General features: G+C 40.1%; 1 long non-coding RNA gene across 1 annotated transcript in view; it reads right to left on the minus strand.

Annotated features, from left to right (window-relative positions):
- The window catches only part of LOC128743430 (uncharacterized), a 131,249-nt gene extending 113,527 nt beyond the window's left edge, over positions 1-17,722 (minus strand). The window contains exon 1 of the long non-coding RNA XR_008412299.1: positions 17,577-17,722. This is a non-coding gene — a long non-coding RNA (uncharacterized LOC128743430). The remainder of the gene's footprint in view (positions 1-17,576) is intronic.
- Between the last annotated feature and the right edge of the window lie 3,267 nt (positions 17,723-20,989).

Raw genomic sequence — 20,989 nt, forward strand, 5'->3', positions numbered from 1 at the left:
ACAGGTTCACCCAACGCAACGACCGACGACGTGAATGAACTTGTGATTGAAATCATCAGGGAAAACCCGTGCCGGGCAGTGAATGAAACTCTGGAACGAAACGACAGGAAGGCTCAGCTCAGCCAACCATCATGATTGCGGTTGATTAAATCCCTAGGAGATGGTTGTGCTGCTCCTGCTAATGCTTTTAGTGCCTTTAGAGCTTGCGAAGATGATTCGATTTCAGAACTATGCTGTGGGCGGAAAATAATCAGATAACCAATAAGAGTACTGACCAGAGAATTTGGAGAATTTATCTCAACTAATAACACAAGAGATTTTTTTGGCTAAAAATTAGAATGTTTATGATATCCTGTCAAGATACGTATCATTTTCAGCCATCAAAAATCGCTAAGTGGCAATATCTAAAAATTCACATTGTAACGAAATTAGTGATTTAACAATTTTGCATATTACACATAATTAGATTTTCACTGCAATCTTACTCCAGACTATAATGAATAATTGTCTTTGGTAGTAGTTAATTTGCCGTTCCCGTAGGCGAATATGTTATATTAAATGATTTGGTACTGCATCTTCAAGTGAATTACCTGCAGTCTGCACAATATAGTGTTCCACAAGGAAGTCATCTCGGACCTGTACTGGTATTGCATGTTTCTCAAGCCCTTGCATATGGTGATTCCAGTTTTTTCGATTATGTAACCATTGTAAGCTTAATCTTTCAATAAAGTTTCATGGTTGAGAGCCCTTACCAGGGTTATCTTCTATTGTCGTGGAGACAGTGTGATCATCTTAGGCCGGTTAGTTACCCGTCGATGATCAAAACCCGTCAAACAATTTTGGGTATGTGCAAAAATGTGTTTTGAATATGTGCCCGCTCTATCCATTCACTCATATCCTTACCTCCACGTGGTACTGATAGGGGTACGCAACTTTAGTGGTGGTACGCAGACAGAGAAAAGAATACAGGGGCTGCAGCCCACTCTATGATTGCAACGCCATCAGCGTGATAGGGATCTTACTGTATCCGAAAACGTACCAAGTTATAGTACATGAAAAAAGAAATCGATCTAGATTAATTAACAAGACAGTGGGACTTAATCCCACAACTCTCATTTTCCGGTCGAGTGCTTTCCCAATTACACCATTGGTCATCAAGGAGTCTAGTGTCTAGTGGAAACGCATTCAACTGAAAATTAAGGCCCTATGGCTGCGAATTTTCAATTTCAATATCAAAATTCCGATGAAAATGAATGCAACTGTCAGTTAAAAATGGCATCATAGCAATCGATTCGAAACCAATCGAAAAAGAAAACAACGCGCTGTACCCGACTGAAGATTTTTTTCAGTTCAATCTGTCAAAATTATTTTGGTAGTGATGATTCATTCGCTAGGTTTTGTCACGTATCGAATGGTGCGTTCAATATCAATATCACTGAGATGGTGATGATATTGAATGCTAGAGTGAACAAGCTTTCTGTCAAACGTGATCGTTTACACTGAGGTAAACAAGTTTTCGGCGTTAAATTTTCGGTCGAAATATTGCAGCACTGGTTGTGGGTTCATACCTGTTGTAGAAATTATTCTTCACAGTCTGCAATCCAGTTTGTTAAATTTTCAACGTTCAACGCCAATGAAATTTAGGATGTTAGATGGTTAGTCAATATTTTGTATAAAAACTCCCACAATATAACTATTTTTAGAACGGAAGGCTGGCGTTCAAAAGTTATAAGTCAATATTTGCTGGCATTTTGAAAACCAAATTAGAGGATTGTTAGTCAATATTTTGCATACAAATCGTCTCTATTATGGACTTTTTGAGAGAGAGGGGACGAATGTTAGATGTTATAATCAATATTTGACGCCAGCTTCGAATCTAAGATGGCGAATGGTGCTTCTGTTTTTGCATGATTGTGTAACATTAAGTCTCATAAAGATGCTAACGAAAGTCGCTATTTTTTCTGAGTAAACAAACTTCTAATAATTACATTTGGTAGAAAAATGGTGTGAGAAGTGAGAGGTGAGAAGAGACAAGTGGGTATTTTACAAAATTATCGTACAAAATGGGCCGAAGGCAGAGTTTCGTAACATTTTGTTCACGGGCATATTTTCCCAGAAAACTTCAAAGAAAATTTTCCGGTTCCCTCGGACATCGTTTATTTCAAAACCTATGCTCTTATAAAAATGTAAGAGAATTTTCTCGGCAATCAAGGAAAAATATCAATTGAAAAAAATTCTCACAAAATTTCACGACAGTGGAAAACTCTAAACAAAAGTCAGAATATTCTAATTCTTTGGATATTTTCAAAATATGTAGTTGTTTCTTATTCGCCTACTAATAATCATTCAATGATAATAAATAAACGTTAACACTTTTTATGCAGTAAAACTTCATACTTCAACGCAGGAGACAGGCATCGCCCAAGCAAGTTTTATTACGTTCCTCTAGTGCAGCGGTTTCCAACCTTTTTGGTTCGCGAACACCCTGGCGGAATTCCCTAGACTATTCTGCAGCGAACTAAATTTTTGGCGAACCCTGGGGGTTCGCGAAGCCCCATTTGGGAAACGCTGCTCTAGCGGATTTCATGATCGATTTCATGAAACTACTAAAAAACTATAAAACTATCTATTAGAACCTTCTGATGATCGCTTTAAAACTTCCTTCCGACCAAGCGGCCCATCTTCCAGAAGGTTCAGAAGAGCCTCTTGAAGCGTCAAACCATAAGTTCAAGAAGGTTTATTACGCCTTGCTGAAAGCAGGAATAGAACCGATTATGCTTTTCGCTGCTTGACGCCAACCACCATAGTCTAATGAAGTTTTTCGCTTTGCTTTGCTTTGTACTATTTCCGTAATAATATATCCGAAAGAATACATATCAAACTTTCAGCTGTTTCCGAAGTTGTGCAGCCTACGCGCATTAAATTTTATCGTGCATATTGGAATGATAAGTGACTAAAATTAACGCGCCAGCACAATTTGGCGATTTTTGAAAACTTGTTGTTTAAACAGCAGTCAATCTTAGTTCCTGGTAAAATCATTCTAATTGCATGCTGGCATGAAAACCGATTAATAATAAATTCCTTTTTGCAACTCACAGTTTGCTTTGATGAATTGTCGACCAACATTTGAAAAGGGCGGATAAGCCAAACGTCAGACAGACAGAGCGAGAGTTATTTTTTGCTGGAGCAGCATAGGAAAATGAACTCTCACTCGTTCTGTTTGACAGTTGGCTTATCCGCCTTTTTCAAATGTTGGTCGACAATTGTTGTTTGGTGATAAAAATAAATGCTTGAAAACGGCAGTATGGCCTGAAAAAACGATTTCGGTGTTGAATTCCAATATTTTTCATAATAGCAGAAATAAATTTGTTTAGTCAGGGCGTTACCATATTAATAGCATCATAAAACTTACAGTTTTATTGCGGTTTGACAAGTATCGGAAATAAGATTAATTTTGATTGGTGCGTCATAATGTATTGCTACGCTTTACGTATAGTAAGTTTATAAGAGATGTGTCGCAGCTAATCAGTTTGCTTTATTAACAGTTTTATTATGAATTTAAAGCTAGCTATAAGTAGTTTTTGACTTCTATCATCTGGTTAATGCGCATCACCAAGCGGCTTTAAGATTGTTACTTCGGCGCAGAGAAAATATCCTTGCTTGAAAATATAAGCAAATCTTCTCAGCTATCCATGAAAGCTATTACAGTTGGATTTCGTATTTGGCAACAAACGCGTATCACTTATGTTGCCAAAATCGAAACCGTGCCAAAATCGAGACCCTTTTTTGATATGAAAAAATTGAATGTAAATACGTTAGAAATTGACAAAATGTTAGTAATCAACGATTGCAACCTTTTTATGTTTACAAAATTCGCCAAGAGCTATCCGCGCGTTGAAAGTAAGTTTTTGGTGACCTGTGGTAAGACGTAGTCCTACGGCAATAAATATATTATTGTTCGAAACCGAAAACTTTTTTTCATGAACACACTTAAGGCAATATTTTTTCATCATTTAAAGTATGTATGCGGAAACTGACTGATATTTAAGGATATTTTTGGAAGTAAAATATTTTAGGGTAGATGTACCAGTGATTGTGGGTGTACCAGTAATAGTGGAAACTCGAAATATTTCATAATTTTGGCGGATTTTAGAATGATTTCCATGGAATATCAATTTTCGATTGTTCAATATATATTTGTTAACAGTTTTATCCAAGGTACATTGTTAAAATTTAGAATGTTGGTGCAAAAATTACAAATTTCTCGTGAGTAAATCAAAACGGTGGAATTACTTAAGAAATTCGTAACAAACCATAGCAGTCTAACAAACCTACGTTGTTATCCACCTACTGCCATGCTCACTGCAAGCCAGTGGTTGGAGAATTCGCGAAAAAGTGATCGTTTGAATCGATGAACATCCCTCATGAACACACACTATTCGTCTGCCTCGCCGATAATGCACGCATCAGCTTTGAATTTTATCACGAACAGAACCTCAATGTGAACATCAGAATTCGTTCAAAAATTGAATATTGATCATTGAGTGTGTTCGATTTATCGGATATAGAATGTCCGGGGACGCCGGAAAGTATTCAAAATAATATTACCACGAAAAGGGAATAGTTTAAAGTAGTGTTAGTAGCTTTACAAGCAGCAGAAAGCAGTAATCTGCACTTTTGCGTTGCTCACGATATTCGTATATTCAGCGATGCTATGAAGCGTGAGTGTATGATGCTCATTGTTATAGGCGAATTGAACCACTCGCGTAGCTGTTTTATCATGATAAAAACCGTTTGCCGATGCTCGGCGTATCTATTCATTTTGCGAGTTTTCCAACCTCTGCTGCAAGCGTTACTAAGGGCGGTAAATAAAATTCCACTATTATAGGCAAATTTTCCACTATTAGAGGAACATTACCACTACTTTAGGAGCACAGACTAATGTCAGGAAAAGTAATATTTTAGATATATTAACCAACAGAATGGTATAATTTTGGTAAGTATTTAAAGCCAACATTATGGTGCACCATATTATCATAAAGTTCAATTGGAAACTGGTAAATTGAACATTCTAATTGTGTTTAAATACTATCCCGTGACATAATCCCTCCATTACTGGAGCATCTACCCTATGTTGCCAAAAACGGATACTTTTATTGCCAAAATCGAGGCATGCCAAAATCGAACCATGCCAAAATCGAACCATGTCAATTCAAAATCCCACTGTAGTGAGAAGTGAGACGTGAGAGTTATGAAGTGCGAGGTGAGAGGTGAGAGGTGAGAGGTGAGAGGTGAGAGTGAGAGGTGAGAGGTGAGAGGTGAGAGGTGAGAGGTGAGAGGTAAGAGGTGAGAGGTGAGAGGTGAGAGGTGAGAGGTGAGAGGTGAGAGGTGAGAGGTGAGAGGTGAGAGGTGAGAGGTGAGAGGTGAGAGGTGAGAGGTGAGAGGTGAGAGGTGAGAGGTGAGAGGTGAGAGGTGAGAGGTGAGAGGTGAGAGGTAAGAGGTGGGAGGTGGGAGGTGGGAGGTGAGAGGTGGGAGGTGGGAGGTGAGAAGTAAGAAGTAAGAAGTAAGAAGTAAGAAGTAAAAAGTAAGAACACTCACAGACATTACTCAGTTTGTCGAACCCTATCGATTGGTATATGTAACTCGGCCTTCCGGGTCTCGGATCAATTTCGTGTTTTTCAACCAATTCCTAAGTTTGTAAAGTAAAATGTAATATAATCGTAAACTTTCATATTTTTGTTTCACCTTTAGTTTCTAACATAGAAAGAGTATCTTCATGAAGGATGGGCAACATAGACTTTTCGAATAACAATACTTAAGTCGAGCGACGTGTTCTATGAAACGTAAAACTTAAAACTCGAGTGAACTTCATATAGACCAAATTCCACCAAAAATTAAATCGCGGTCGCGTTTAATAAATAATTAAACAAGTAGGGTAGATGCTCCAGTAGTTGTGGTAGTACCAGTAGTGATGGAAACTTGAAATATATCATAATTTTGGCGGATTTCGAGATAATTTCCGTTTGCTATTGTTAAATATATATTTGTTAACAGTTTTATCTAAGATACACAGTTAAAATTCAAGATGTTGGTGAAAAAATTACAAATTCCTTTTCAACAGTCCAATAGACTGCAATTGCTTAAGAAATTCGTAACAAACCATAGCATTTTAACAAGCCTACGTTGTTATCCACCTGCTGCCATGCTCATTGCAAGCTTTGCTAAGGCGGTAAACAACATTCCACTATTATAGGCAAATTTTCCACTATTATAGGAACATTACCACTACTTTAGGAGCACATACTAATGTCAGGAAAAGCAATATTTTAGATATATTAACCAGCAGAATGGTATAATTTTGGTATGTATTTAAAGCCAACACTATGGTGCACCATATTATCATGTAGTTCAATTGGAAACTGATAAATTGAGTGTTCAAATCTTCTTTACACACTATCCCCCGACATAATCCCTCCATTACTGGAGCATCTACCCTATCGTTTGTAAAAATATTACAAAGTTTGTTGCATGTTTGCACTTTGTCAAACATTTCGAGCATTACTACAAGGTTAAATTTAGTATTTATCCTTGACAGCCTTTTCCTTATTGCTCTAATAGCTTTAAGGTTTCATATGTTAGTTACGCTTGACATACTAGCTTCCAGCTTGTAAATAAACCCTTCACTGTTACAACCAATGCGGTTTCTTTGAAAATAAAATTTTACATACATTTTCCTATCACTGTTCAAACAAACCATTCCCTCTTCATCACATGGTCTTAAGCCTCGCAACCCTAAACCGAACTTCTTGCCGGTCCGTGAAACAACCCTTCGGATGCGTGAAACGCAACTCTCCCTTGGCACTGCAAATAGGTCGAAACCGGATTAGAAAGTCAACAACACTCAGCAGTCGAGATCCTCCGAGCGAGCCCACCCGCAAGGGATGGATCAAATTTGTGTGACGCATATGGGTATCCGGGAGGTTGGGGTATGCGAAAAACAGGAACGAAACGAACCGGATTCATCTGCCGGTCAAGTCCCGCGCAGTCATGCTAAAGAAGAGAGAGAAAAAAACGAAAATCAACAAAAACAACGTGCCCCGCCAAAGGGGCAATAAATGCAAGCAAACCTTCGGTTCAATTTCCAAGACTTGGCGAGCGCCAAAAGCGTGTCCGGCCTCCAGAAGCTGACGCAGTAGAAAAACGGCGCACAACGAAACTGCTTTGCTTTGTAGCTGGCCATAATAAAATAAAATCCCGTGCAATCGTTACTCATTCGATTGTTGTTTATCGTTACCCACAGCTTATTTTGTGACTTTATTTATTACGCTTAATTTATACATTTTGCCAGTTCATGAATCTAGAATCAGACCTATTAGGATGTTTTGTGTTCCACTATTCTGCGAAGCACAGACGCGCAGGAGGTAGCACATACCCGGCATCCTGGGAGCACGTACGGTGACCGATGAATTTTAAACATGTTTTTAGTCATCCACCAATGGCAACCCCGCACCGTTCGTAGTTACCGCCATGCCATGTAGCGCAACTTCGTCCGGCCGTTTTGGTCCGGCGCTGGTCAACGATGTGATAGTGAACACGGCTTGCAAGTTACACACAGCACACGCTTGTATCCTATATCCCAGCCCAGCAACGAATTGTTCCGGTGGTTGGTCATCAATTTGCGGTTTATGGTGAAAATTGGGGTTTTATTGAATTTTATGCATACGTTGCGAGACTATCATGTCGATGTGGCTTGATAACGCTTAGAAATGATATTGCTACTATAGTCCTTTGAAAGGTGAAAACTGCAGTGTGGCCCACAATTATGCGGGTATTTGGGAATTTTTTTGTTGAAAAGGATTTCAACTGGTACCTTTTGACTACAATTTTACTACTAGTACATAAAATTTCATCAGGGAATTAAATGTAGCTAGCTCTGTAGTGAGAAGCTACCAAACAGCCGACAGTCCCGCTGAAGGTCGGGCTCATGTCTGACCTTTTCATAATGTTTATTACATCCGCGTGGAAACAGCCCCATTTCATTCGTCCAGGGATTTTTTTTCTGAAACATACATACATATATTGCGCGATTTACCTGCAGCAGCTTACCAACCAACACGGTAGACTAGTTGATTCCGAAAAAATGACCATGACTCGTAAATTAAACTGTTGAATGGTTTCCTTCTTCCATCCTACCCACGATGGAGCTGGTGATCGAAACGAAACGAGAAAAAAACACCCCAACTTCTCACAACTCACACGCATTATTGAAGCGTTTCACTGCGCAAGGTATTTATTTATGTATTTGGTTTCGCCACTGCTGCTGCCGGCGAAACTGCCATCGAACATAGGCAGAAGACTTGGTTCTTCGACCGACAGGCCTTTGTGTATTGCTACGAATACTGGTAGCAAAACAAACAACAACAAGAAAAAAATATCCTATGAATCAGCGCGCTGTATCATTTGGAATGGAATACTTTTTTAAACTTGTTCCTCGCGTGACTGGTTGGAATGTGATCCTAATCCTTTCTAATATTTTTATGGAGCTACTGTTTAAATTATTATACAGGACTTGGAATGTTGTCGGTAAGTAAATTGTCTATTTAGGATGATTAATGCCCTATTCCTCTTATTTGCAAAACAATTTGTAGCATTCTTACGCATTATTTTATGGGACTTCACCCCATTGGCCTCTAAGAAGTTCACAAGTGTTTTCGCCAATGAGGTATTAAGCATTAACCACTTTGTCCTGAATTGTTGCCAGCAATGTCCTACGCTCAGGGCTCTCCTGCACTCAGTGCACCTATTTTGGTTTTTAAGCTGTAATACCTCAGCCAAACAAATTCGAAAATGTTATGTATGGGGCATTTATTGAGCCGGTTATTACACATAAGATTGCTGAACTAAGTATTGCTCTATCTTAAGTATTTACGGCGCACGCCCAGTTTACATTGGGCGGTACACCCAGAGCGCTTTCTGTGCACTTCCCAGTGCGAAGTGAGAGTGCGCCGTAAATACTTAAGATAGAGCAATCTCATTGAAAATAATCGACTCTATAAATGCCCCATGCATAACATTTTCGAATTTTGTTTGGCTGAGGTATTACAGCTAAAAACCAAAATAGGTGCACTGAGTGCAGGACAACCTTGCCTACGCTGCACAGTGGGACGGATTCAAAAGAAGACGGACATCGATATTTGTGACGAAACTACTAAAGATATCAACTTACTGTTTTCTGCGATGATTCTTCGATTTCTGAGGACTTTCTAATAGTATTGAAATATTTGGGATTAAGGGTATAACACAACAGACAGAAAAAATAACTTTTTAGTTTCAAGCTTACCGTCTTCGATTGGTACGAAACATTTGTAAGTAATATTGTTTTGAACAACTTCACTGAAGACAAAAAGTAGCTATCTCTTAAGAGAAAAAAGTTACGGAGCGAAACTTGCGGGTTCCCCCTTAATATTGGTTTTTTTTCGCATAGCTCTTTTATTTCAACTCTTGTAAGCATCAAATGCTCTGCAAAGTTACTGACAGTGCAAATTTGCAAATTTTTGTAGAGTATGTGAAAACTCTACAATTGCCGGTTTTCAAGTTATTCCACACATTCTACAAAAATATGCAAATTAGCATGTCAACAAGAACATTTCATGTTTATAAGAGTAGAAATAAAAGAGCTATGTGAAAAAACTAATATTAAGGGGGTACCCGCAAGTTTGGCTCCGTAACTTTTTTCTCTTAAGAGATAGTCAGTTTTTGTCTTCAGTGAAGTTGTTCAAAATAATATTATCTACAAATGTTTCTTACCAATCGAAGACATTAAGTTTGAAACTAAAAGGTTAGTTTTTTTATCTATTGTGTTATCCTCTTAGTCCCAAATTTTCCAATGCTTAAAAAGTTTTTATAAAGCGATGAAATTTTGTGGAAGACATTAAGGTGATACCTTTAAAAGTTTCGTCACAAATATCGATGTCCGTCTTCTTTTTAAACTGTGCTGGAGGCTGTTGATATTAATGCCGAAATGATTTCGAAAGTCGCCTTCAAGCTCAATCTCGGGCATAGTGACATACATAATATTTGAAATTTGCACGCATATTTCTTGTCCATAAAAAACAAGCAAAGTCTCGAAGTTATTTGAACTAGTGGCCATGGAAGCTTTACTTTCTCACTGTAAGCAATATCGAAGTGCCGAGCAACATGGTCTTACTTTCCAGCATTCTATTACTACGAATCTGCTGGGTTCGATTTGTCTGCAGTTTGCGAAATGATAAACCATGCTATCGCAAACTGCATAGACTTGGTGTTGGCGATAATCTTGTTTCGCTCATATTTCACCGATCGACAGTTAGCGGTTGCCATCGGAGACTATCGGTCTGGTAGCAATTCAGCCAGTCAGGCATACCTCAAGGAAGTCTCCTAGACCCTCTGAATTTTCTGCTGTAATTCAACGACGTTAATTTGGTCATCATGAGCCCAAGACTCTTGTATTATGCAGATGATCTTGAAATGTACTTTTGAATAACTTCGACTGACGATGGCCACTTTCTTTGCTATTTGATGCGGCGTAAACCCTATGGTAGTTAACCCGAGGAAGTGCTCAGCAATCACATTTTCTCCGGAAAAAAGACCAGATCATGAATTCAGAGGCATAGCATAGTATAGTGTATTAAAGAGCTGGGAGTTATCGTAGATTGGCAGTTAGTGAGTGTCAAGGTCTTTAGGTTTTATCTTTAGGATTACAAAAAATTTCTTCGCTATATACTGCCTGGTTGGTGAACGACTGGTTAATGTGTAATACAGACCTCAAAGTGAACTTTAGCCTCTTATGCAGCAACTCCTATCCCTACCTTCTCGTTGTACCAGCCGGAACACGAGCAACCTTGGCACTAAGACCGTATACCGACAGGGAAGGAACACAGTGTTGTCTCGGCACTAAAATATGGCAGCCATCTCAAAACTCGGTAGCGTAGCCCTAGTAAGGAACCTATCTAAATCAAACTACAAACTATTATGAGCATTCAAGCAAATTCTAATTGGAACATTCGGCGACGACGAATGGATACTCGGTACTTGGAACTGCAGATCGCTAAACTTTGCTGGTCGCGACCGGTCGCAATAAGGGGAAAGTTTGAAACATCCGCAGGGGAAAGGCCCAATTTTACCAGAGAGGTGGCTCTACCAACGAACTGGAAACGGGTTATATAGTGTCGGGCAGAATACAGGACGCGTGATAGCTTGGAAGACGATCAACAAGAGAATGTGTCTATTAAAAATAAAAGGCCGTTCCTTCAATTATAGCATCATCAACGTGCACTGCCCGCACGAAGAAAGACCCGACGATGAGAAGGAAGTGTTCTACGTGAGGCTGGAGGCAACGTACGACAGCTGCTCGCGACGGGACATCAAGATCGTCTGCGGGAATATGAACGCCCCGGTCGGTTAAGGAGGAAATGTATTGATCGGTGATAGGACCCCATAGCCTGCACGCCGATACGAACAATAACGGCCAACGAAGTTTATATGCAGCTTCCCGAGGTCTGGTGATCTGAAGCACCGTTTTCCCACGCAAAGATAACCACAAACCACTTGGAGATCACCTGATCAATTTACAATGAACCAGATTTCCCAGTTTTCCTCTAACATCACGGATGTACGTCCTCTACGGGGTGCGGATATTGACTCTGACCGTCACCTAGCAGCAGTATATGTGCGCTCAAAACTGTCTAACGTATACTAGACACGTCAAAGTCGTCCTCCTCGGTTGAACATCAGGCAGCTAGATAACCCGCAATCTGCCGAGAACTACGCTCGAATACTGGAAGAGGCACTGCCTTCTTCCGAGGAGTTAACTGTGCTTCTAACCTCGAAGACGGTTGGGGCAGAATTCAATCGGCCATCGGTTTCATGGGCAACACTAATAAGCGGTGGAGAGAAACAATAATGCGTGGAAACATTATCTGAGCTTTGCAACTAGGGAGAATTCGGCCAAATATCGACGAGGAACAGGTTGACCACGATCCTGAAGAGTAAAGAGCGCCAAAACGAGGACAGAGATCGTGATGAATTAGAACAACTTATAGCAAAGCCTTGGACTTAAACGGCTTTCTAAGACTTGATCCTTCTTTATCGACAGACTTCGCGGCCTGCTGTTAGAATAAAAAACTGTTACGGGGCTAGTGCAACAATCTTACTGACTCTATCTAGCATTACAGCCGGACCAGATTTTTACCATCCGACAAAAATGTCGGGAGTTCAACGTGCCCACGCATCACATCTTTATTGATTTCAAAGCAACATACGGTACAGTCGATCTAGACCAGCAATGGCAGATAATGCACGAACACGCTTTTTCGGATAAAATGATGCGACTCATCAGAGCTACATTGGATCGAGTGATGTGTTTCGTGCGCATCTCGGGAACACTCTAAAGTCCCTTTGAGACGCGGCGAGGGTTGAGACAAGGGGTGACGGCTTATCCTGCATGCTGTTTAACATCACTCTTGAGGCGTTGGTCCTGCGAGCGGGCATCGAAACGAGAGGCTCGATTTTTACCAAGGGCAGCCAACTCCTAGGCTTTGCAGATAATTTTAATATCATAGCCAGGAACTTTGCGTCGTCCGGCGGAGGTAATCTACGCCAGACTGAAAACGGAATCAAGCAGGATTGGATAAAAATGCGGTCGATCGGAGTTAGCGTTGCGACGCACGAATGTTTAAGACAGACAGGATTGTCGGTGAATCGATCTCGCCATCTAATATCTTCGCTACACACACCTGTTCGCTAAGCTTTCCTACAATGCTCGAGTGTTTGGAGACCCTAGAGATGAAATCTATTGGGGTATGGCGGTAGATTTGCTGGATCACGCCAAGGTAAATATCTCAACGTGAGCCTCACGAAACGTTTTCGAACTCGTTTGATGCGCAGATTCCAGGCCAGCTGCTAAGGGTACCATACCACCGCCTTCAGAAACAAAGCCTTCAAAAAACATGAAATTGATCCGAGGCCCGGAGGGCCAAGTCACATATACCAATCGATAGGGTTCGATGATTTGAGCAATGTCTGTGTGTGTGTGTGTGTGTGTGTATGTATGTATGTAATGATTTTTTCTATCGCCTGTTTCTCAGAGATGGCTGAACCGAATCGTTCGCTATTACTTTTGTTTGAAAGGTATTATTGTCTAGTAGATCACTATTGAGTTGTTTCGTGATGCGACGTTTCGTTTAAAAGTTATAAGCAAAAATGTGAAAACTACGTGACATGGGTTTCTCCGGAACTACATAACCGATTTCAACGATCTTAGTGTCAAATGAAAGCTCTTATTAAATCTAAATTGTTCAGGATTTTTTTATTGAAAACAAACAAGTAGTTTAAAAGTTATACTTAAAAACCTGTTTTGATAAGGTAATAATTATCGCCTGTTTCTCAGAGATGGCCGAACCGATTTATGCGCTATTAGTCTCATTTGAAAGGTAATATATCCTAATAGATCACTATTGAATGTTTTTTTGATTGGACGTTTAATTTGAAAGTTATGAGCAACCGTATGCACCCCACAAAAATTAACAATAATTTATAACGGTTTAAACTAAGATAATTTACCTAATTTCAATTATTTTAATATCAAACGAGAGATTTTGACACTACGAATATATATGCAAAATTTCATAAAAATTGGTTTTACCGGTCAAAAGATATTAACCCTTGAACACTCGCGCCAACTTTTGTAACACAGTCACTCACGCGCACAATAACCCCAAACCAAAGAAAACGTGCGCACTAGAGTTTTGATTGAGTTTTTAGAAATTGAAAGCTCTATCGTCTGGTGGGATTTAAATTTTGATTAATCCCCCTAAAAGTGAAATAAAAAAATTATTTTTCTTTAGTGTCAATATAATACATTGATGTGTTCTGCAAAGTTATAGAGCATATTATTACAAGAAATTTTGCTACAGACAATACCTTCTATCTCTGCAGCGAAGATAGAAAAATCTTATTTATTGTACATGAATTTGTAAAATCAGTTTTTCTATTTTTGCTCTTTTTGTAATTGTTATATAACTTTTTCATGTACCACAAAATTATACAAATAGTAAAAATACACAACTTTGCTGAAAATAGTACACCTGTATGTATGCTGGTTTAGGAACTGTGGAACTTTGATTATAAAAAATACCCTAATTTTGACTCCGAATTACTCGACTACTAGCTGAGGGATACATTTTAAAAATTTTACATTTGCTGATAGTTTTGCTGCAGAAAAACACCATTTTTCCATATGAAGAAACAAGACAAAATTCCAGTTGGGGCCAAATTCTGGTACACCTCACATGCTGATTGCTTTGTTTCTGTGATGGCGATTTATGCTGATCTATTTTCCCAAAAATTTAAATTATTAATGCATTGGATAATTATGACATTTTGCTCATAATAAGTTTACTGAAGAATATACGTTAGTTAAACAACGATTTGTAACTTTATAACAATATGACGTTGGAAAACTTACACGTGTTGTACAAAATACAACAGCGTCAGTAACCGAAAGTTAATAAAAATTGATGAAAATTATTCCAGAAAACTATTGACGTGATTCAAATAGAATGGCATTACAGGAAACTATGCATAGTTCAAAAACCTATAAACTAGACCTTTACTAGACAATGTATATGTTAAAGAATAAGATTTCCTCTTACAACTTACTTTTATTTGCACTTACTCAGATTAATAACAACTTACTTATCCTTACTCAGCAATTTCATGAAAAATCAAAATTTAAAAGTGTTCCCATTTTGTTCAAATTTTGTGAACTTATTCTATTTCCAAAAATTTTATGTGAACCAACGCACTACATAACGTTAACCAATAGAGGAATTATGTTCCGAAGACGTGTCGATTTCTATCTCAAATAGCAAGTAAAACCGTATAACAAAGGTTCCTTTCACCACTAGGTGGATTAAATCGGGTTTTTTTGATAGTTATAGATGCTTGGACTGGCGATGCTGTGGAAAGTCATTACTTGACATTTCGGAATTCCTGCACCAATCAACAATCAAATCCAAGAGGCTCTGAACATGGACACAGTCATCTATAGAACGAATCACCGAATATAATTTCAGATTATCAGCATACATCAATTTGCATCCAACTCCAAGCAGCGTCGCAATATCGTTAAAAAGCAACACAAACAGCAGAGGTTCAATGTTGATGCCTTGAGGAATAGCCGAGCAGTTGGTAAACTGGAAAGAGAAACAGGAGTCAAACTGCAGACACAGAACTTTGCCGCAATGTGCAAAATGGCTTGACCAGGTTGAAAGTGATTTGCGACTACTAAGGCGATGGGAAGATAACGTTATACTGCCTCAAATCGCTGTATTGTTCTTTGGTGCAATCATATCTGCAAAAATAGTGCTGAAAGAAATGAGACTGTTCAACGTCGATCTGCGATTCGCTTTGCTTAAATTCGCATGGAGTAACCCGTTTCGTCTTACAAGCTACGAAAACAAACTTCAACTGATTGATTTAAAACCTTATCGTGTTCGTAGAGCTGCGTTTTTGTGAGTTTTGTTTATTGAGAATAACCTACAGGGTAGGATAAACTGAGCCGCGCTTCTAGAACAGCTTAATTTAAACGTGTAACCACGAGGCCTGCGTAATCTTGCGCAGAGCCGTAGCGTGACATTGTAGCACCCTTGGCGGAAATGCAACTTGGCGCCCCCTCGTTTCTTAAACAGAATTTCTGTCGGTATGTACCTTATAAACTCGGAAAATACTAAATCGATCGGCGTGAAAACTTGTATGCAGGGTTTTTTTGGGCCGGGGAAGATTCTTATGATGATTAGAGACCTCTCACCCCCGCTAAGAGGGGGGCTCCCTTACAAATGAAACACAAATTTCTGCATAACTCGAGAACTAATCAAGCAAATGGAATCAAATTTGGCATGTGGGAGTTTTTAGAGGCAATTTTTTTTGTGGTGGATTAGGACACGTCCTCTTGGAGGGGTCTGGCGACTGGCGCATCCGCATAAAAATGCATAAAAATTTTTGACCAAGTACTTCTTCGCCGTTTAGCTGGTTGCTCCGACCTCCCGACCCAAGGCGCGGAAGGATGAGACCACCTTACTTTCAGGCTTCATATTCAGCTTCTGCTGCACGTTATGGTCGCGCAGTACCGTCGGGCGTCCAGAACCAGGCTTCCGTTCAATGCTTTCGGCTTTCTTGTGGGAGAGGATGTTGTAAATGGCAGATGCTCAAAACGGTACAACAGTCTATGTCAAACTGCTTCACTACGGGGTGGAGCTGGTAGTACGAACAAAACATCAAGCGTAGTTGCTTGACTGTTTTCGCCATGGCTGTTGCATGCAAATCAACTGATAACGTGGCACGACAAATCGCCAAATCGTCTGGGTCTTTAATGGCATATGTTTTTGCTCATGCTTTACTGAATACAGGCCATTTTTGACGCCCCCGAGAGCTAGCGCCCTTGGCGGGGCCAGTCCGGCCAACCGCACACTACGGCGCTGATCATGCGTAATCGAAAGCAGTAAAACGCGAGTAAAGTGAACTTAGTTTTAGTTTTGGATTGTTTTTGTTTAGTTTATTTATATAATATTCATTTAACTGTAGTTTGGTGTAAATCTTGGACTATCATTGGAGATATATGATCCTGTTAAATTGACAATAATAAAGATTAGACCCAGAAAATAAATACCCCCATTTTTAAAAATGAGTTTTGACTCAAGATAGTGCCAATAGCTGTGAAAAGTGAGAGTTTTCTCCTGTCGAACACGTCGGTATAGTTTAAGCCAAATCAGAAAGGTTAATTTTAAATTTGATGACTTATTTAAGACGATTTCGCGTGGAATTGCTCAACTCCTCGATTGGTGCTTTGATTCTATTGACTTTAACAATTCGTTGAATGTCGTTCCTCGAGATCAACTTTTCGCAGTGCATAACTAAAAACAAATGTCAAGCAACATCTAGGCATAATTTTAGCAAGTATTAGATTTTAGGCTTGAAACTCACGGGAACGACTCACGCCTGTTCTTGCCCTCCAGTAAAATGAGAGCATTACGACGATTTATTGTTCAGTATTAGTTAGTTTGAATTATCAGTATTCCAAAGACTGTAAAAAAATTGCGAGAATAAGTCTAAACTTTGCGATTTGAAATATTTGATTTTCCAGAGACGGTTTGAGGAAGAAAAGTCTACCGTTACCATTATAAAAATAATCCTGGAAGAAATTGTTTCACTAGAATATACAGTTTTGAGTAGAAACTGATACACAAACAATTTTGAATCGAAAAGGATCGTAGATCGGTTTTAGAATTTGAATTTAATTACTCTTGGTATATAATTAAAGTAATGAGTAGTCGTATTCTTAAGTAAACATGAAATTGCTTTTTTAAATACAAAATTTCGTTTAAGGTCGCAGTTCTCAGTAATCGTAGAAAAAAAAATTTAATTGAAAGCCATAGCATACATTTTCTGAATTATACAATTAATCAATTTTGCTTGCCTGCTGTAAACTGATAATAAAAATGAGCTCTTTTCCACTGTATTTACAACGTCAAAATATTTACCTTTACTCGCTGACTGCGCGCTACATACAGCTGCATATGGTTTCCACACGATTGCACCGTAGCATAGTTTGACCGGTTTACAAGCATAAAAAACGAACTGCTGTGGATATTATTGAACCTATGGAAACACTAGTGGCAAGTCAACGGCGAGCAAGTTTAATCAAAGCAAACCCTCACACCGGTAACAACAACAACAACGTCAGCACCACCGGGACCAGCTACGATAATAAAACTATCAACAAACAAACTACTTTGTTCGTTTCGTTTATTTATTTACAGGCGCTTCTTGTTTATCCTGTGTTGTCTACCTTTCTTTGACTTCTTTTTAGGTGCGCTAGTATGCGATCCGAGTAATGGCTCGGTAATAAAAGAATATCTCACTTATCAATACCGAAAACAAAAACGGGAATTACCATAAGAATTGCTGAATTTCCACAATAATCACCGAAATGTGCAACAAAGCTAGTATTTTTTCTTTGTGCTGGATGCTGGCTGACGATGGCAATAATTTGCTTCCACTAGATTCGTTGTTGTTCCATTTTCTGGTTATCTCCAAACAATAATGCGCTCTGCTCAGTTAGCGAAAAAAGGCAATCTCGCACTTGCACTTGTGCACAACAACCCACACTCACAGAACTGGTTCACTAAAAACTTGAAAGCCAAGATCGCTTCTGACAATGCAATATGTCCACTCGATTCAAGTATTTACTCCTTTGTCGAAGATTCCATTAGCTTCTTGACGACGACCAAATTACCGACGCATCACTGTAGTAATGCATCATTGCATCCACAACAACACAACAGAGCAGCTGATTGCCGGCAAAACTGGTTGAGGTTATTTTTGGATTTTTTTTTCTCTTTTTTCCTTTCCTCCCTATTCCTGACTGCAGGTTTGTGCCAGTGAGACACGCGATAAATGCATTCACACTTCTCCGCTTCTTGCAAACGCGGAACTGCGACCGAGCAACGAACTTACACTTACACACTGGTACAACTATCGCATCGCATCGGTGCCGTGCTGATGAACTACCGTGCAGTCTTTTCTCGGGATTCCAACAGATTCCGAGATTCAGGACTCTGTCATTCTTCAGTTTGTCAACAGTTCAGTCCTCCGTGCATCTGACTGTTTCCCCCTCACGATAACCCAATGGCGAACGGTGGCGCAATGGCTTCGCAGGCCGAGAGAACGGTCCAAACACGGCGACGGTTCGAGTTAAACTGAAGCCGTAAGCTTGCGTTCGAGCAATTGGACCTTCCAACAAGCGACAGAATGGCATTCGATATGCATGCAAGCAAGACATAATGGAGCAACTCGGTCGGTCGCGCGAACGAAAGAGTGTACCGTACCCTAAACGCTGCCTTCGGATGCCTTCGGGTAAATTGACCGAGCGGCAGCATGGTGTCGAGCTACGGTTGTGTTGGTGGTGCGCCCCACGCACGACCGACCGGTGGAGCTTTTCGTTTAGTACAAAGCGGATGCAGAGAACAGCCAGATGGAATCATAATGGGTGGTGACGGGTGAAAGCTCTCCAACAGTTAATGGAGGCGCAATGTGTTGTGAGCATATCTGGAAGATTGCTGTAGATACGGTAGATTGCCTGGAGTAATATTTTTGTTGATAATTAAAGTTTATGGACGAATTCAATTATGTGAAGTGTGCTGACAAGGGACTTACGTTAACCAGTCCGTACAATCGTGCACTTTGAACTGAAAATTTTATTTTTGGAAACTAAGTTCAAGTTTCAACATCAGCGCAAAGTTGCATTGTATTCATTTGTCATGCTTGGAAAGGAGGCTTGCGCAATACCATTTCGCGGAAAACCAATTCTCGGTTGACCATAACGCGGAAAATAGTTTTCGGTGGTATTGTTATTGACTAATGTTTTATGGAAGAATTTAACATTTTTCGAGTTCGATTAGTTATTGAGTTACGCAACAATTTCTGTTTTCTTTGTATGACCCAAGTAACAATTTGGGTTTTGTTACACTCTTAGGATGGCATTTAAGACCAAAATTGGTCTTAAAGACCACCATAAGAGTACGATAAAACTCACATTGTTGCATGGGGAGAGCCCCCTTCTTAGAGGGGGAAGGGTCTCAATTCACCATAGAAATTCTGCTTCCAAAAACCCCCACTTGCTGAAAACCCCACATGGTACTATTTGCTTGATTATTTCTCGAGTTATGAGGAAATTTGTGTTTCAATGGTATGGGAGCCACCTTCTCCTTCTAGAGGGGAAGGGGTCTCTAACCATCATAAGAACCTTCCCCGACCCTAAAAACCGCTGCCTTCAAATTTTCACGCCGATCGGTTCAGTGGTTTCCGAGTTTATAAGGTCTATAAGAAACAGACAGACAGACAGACAGACAGACAGACAGACAGACAGACAGACAGACAGACAGACAGACAGACAGACAGACAGACAGACAGACAGACAGACAGACAGACAGACAGACAGACAGACAGACAGACAGACAGACAGACAGACAGACAGACAGACAGACAGACAGACAGACAGACAGACAGACAGACAGACAGACAGACAGACAGACAGACAGACAGACAGACAGACAGACAGACAGACAGACAGACAGACAGACAGACAGACAGACAGACAGACAGACAGACAGACAGACAGACAGACAGACAGACAGACAGACAGACAGACAGACAGACAGACAGACAGACAGACAGACAGACAGACAGACAGACAGACAGACAGACAGACAGACAGACAGACAGACAGACAGACAGACAGACAGACAGACAGACAGACAGACAGACAGACAGACAGACAGACAGACAGACAGACAGACAGACAGACAGACAGACAGACAGACAGACAGACAGACAGACAGACAGACAGACAGACAGACAGACAGGCAGACAGACAGACAGACAGACAGACAGACAGACAGACAGACAGACAGACAGACAGACAGACAGACAGACAGACAGACAGACAGACAGACAGACAGACAGACAGACAGACAGACAGACAGACAGACAGACAGACAGACAGACAGACAGACAGACAGACAGACAGACAGACAGACAGACAGACAGACAGACAGACAGACAGACAGACAGACAGACAGACAGACAGACAGACAGACAGACAGACAGACAGACAGACAGACAGACAGACAGACAGACAGACAGACAGACAGACAGACAGACAGACAGACAGACAGACAGACAGACAGACAGACAGACAGACAGACAGACAGACAGACAGACAGACAGACAGACAGACAGACAGACAGACAGACAGACAGACAGACAGACAGACAGACAGACAGACAGACAGACAGACAGACAGACAGACAGACAGACAGACAGACAGACAGACAGACAGACAGACAGACAGACAGACAGACAGACAGACAGACAGACAGACAGACAGACAGAC

The sequence above is a fragment of the Sabethes cyaneus genome, chromosome 3 (assembly GCF_943734655.1).
Source record: "Sabethes cyaneus chromosome 3, idSabCyanKW18_F2, whole genome shotgun sequence".
NCBI classification, from domain to species: domain Eukaryota; kingdom Metazoa; phylum Arthropoda; class Insecta; order Diptera; family Culicidae; genus Sabethes; species Sabethes cyaneus.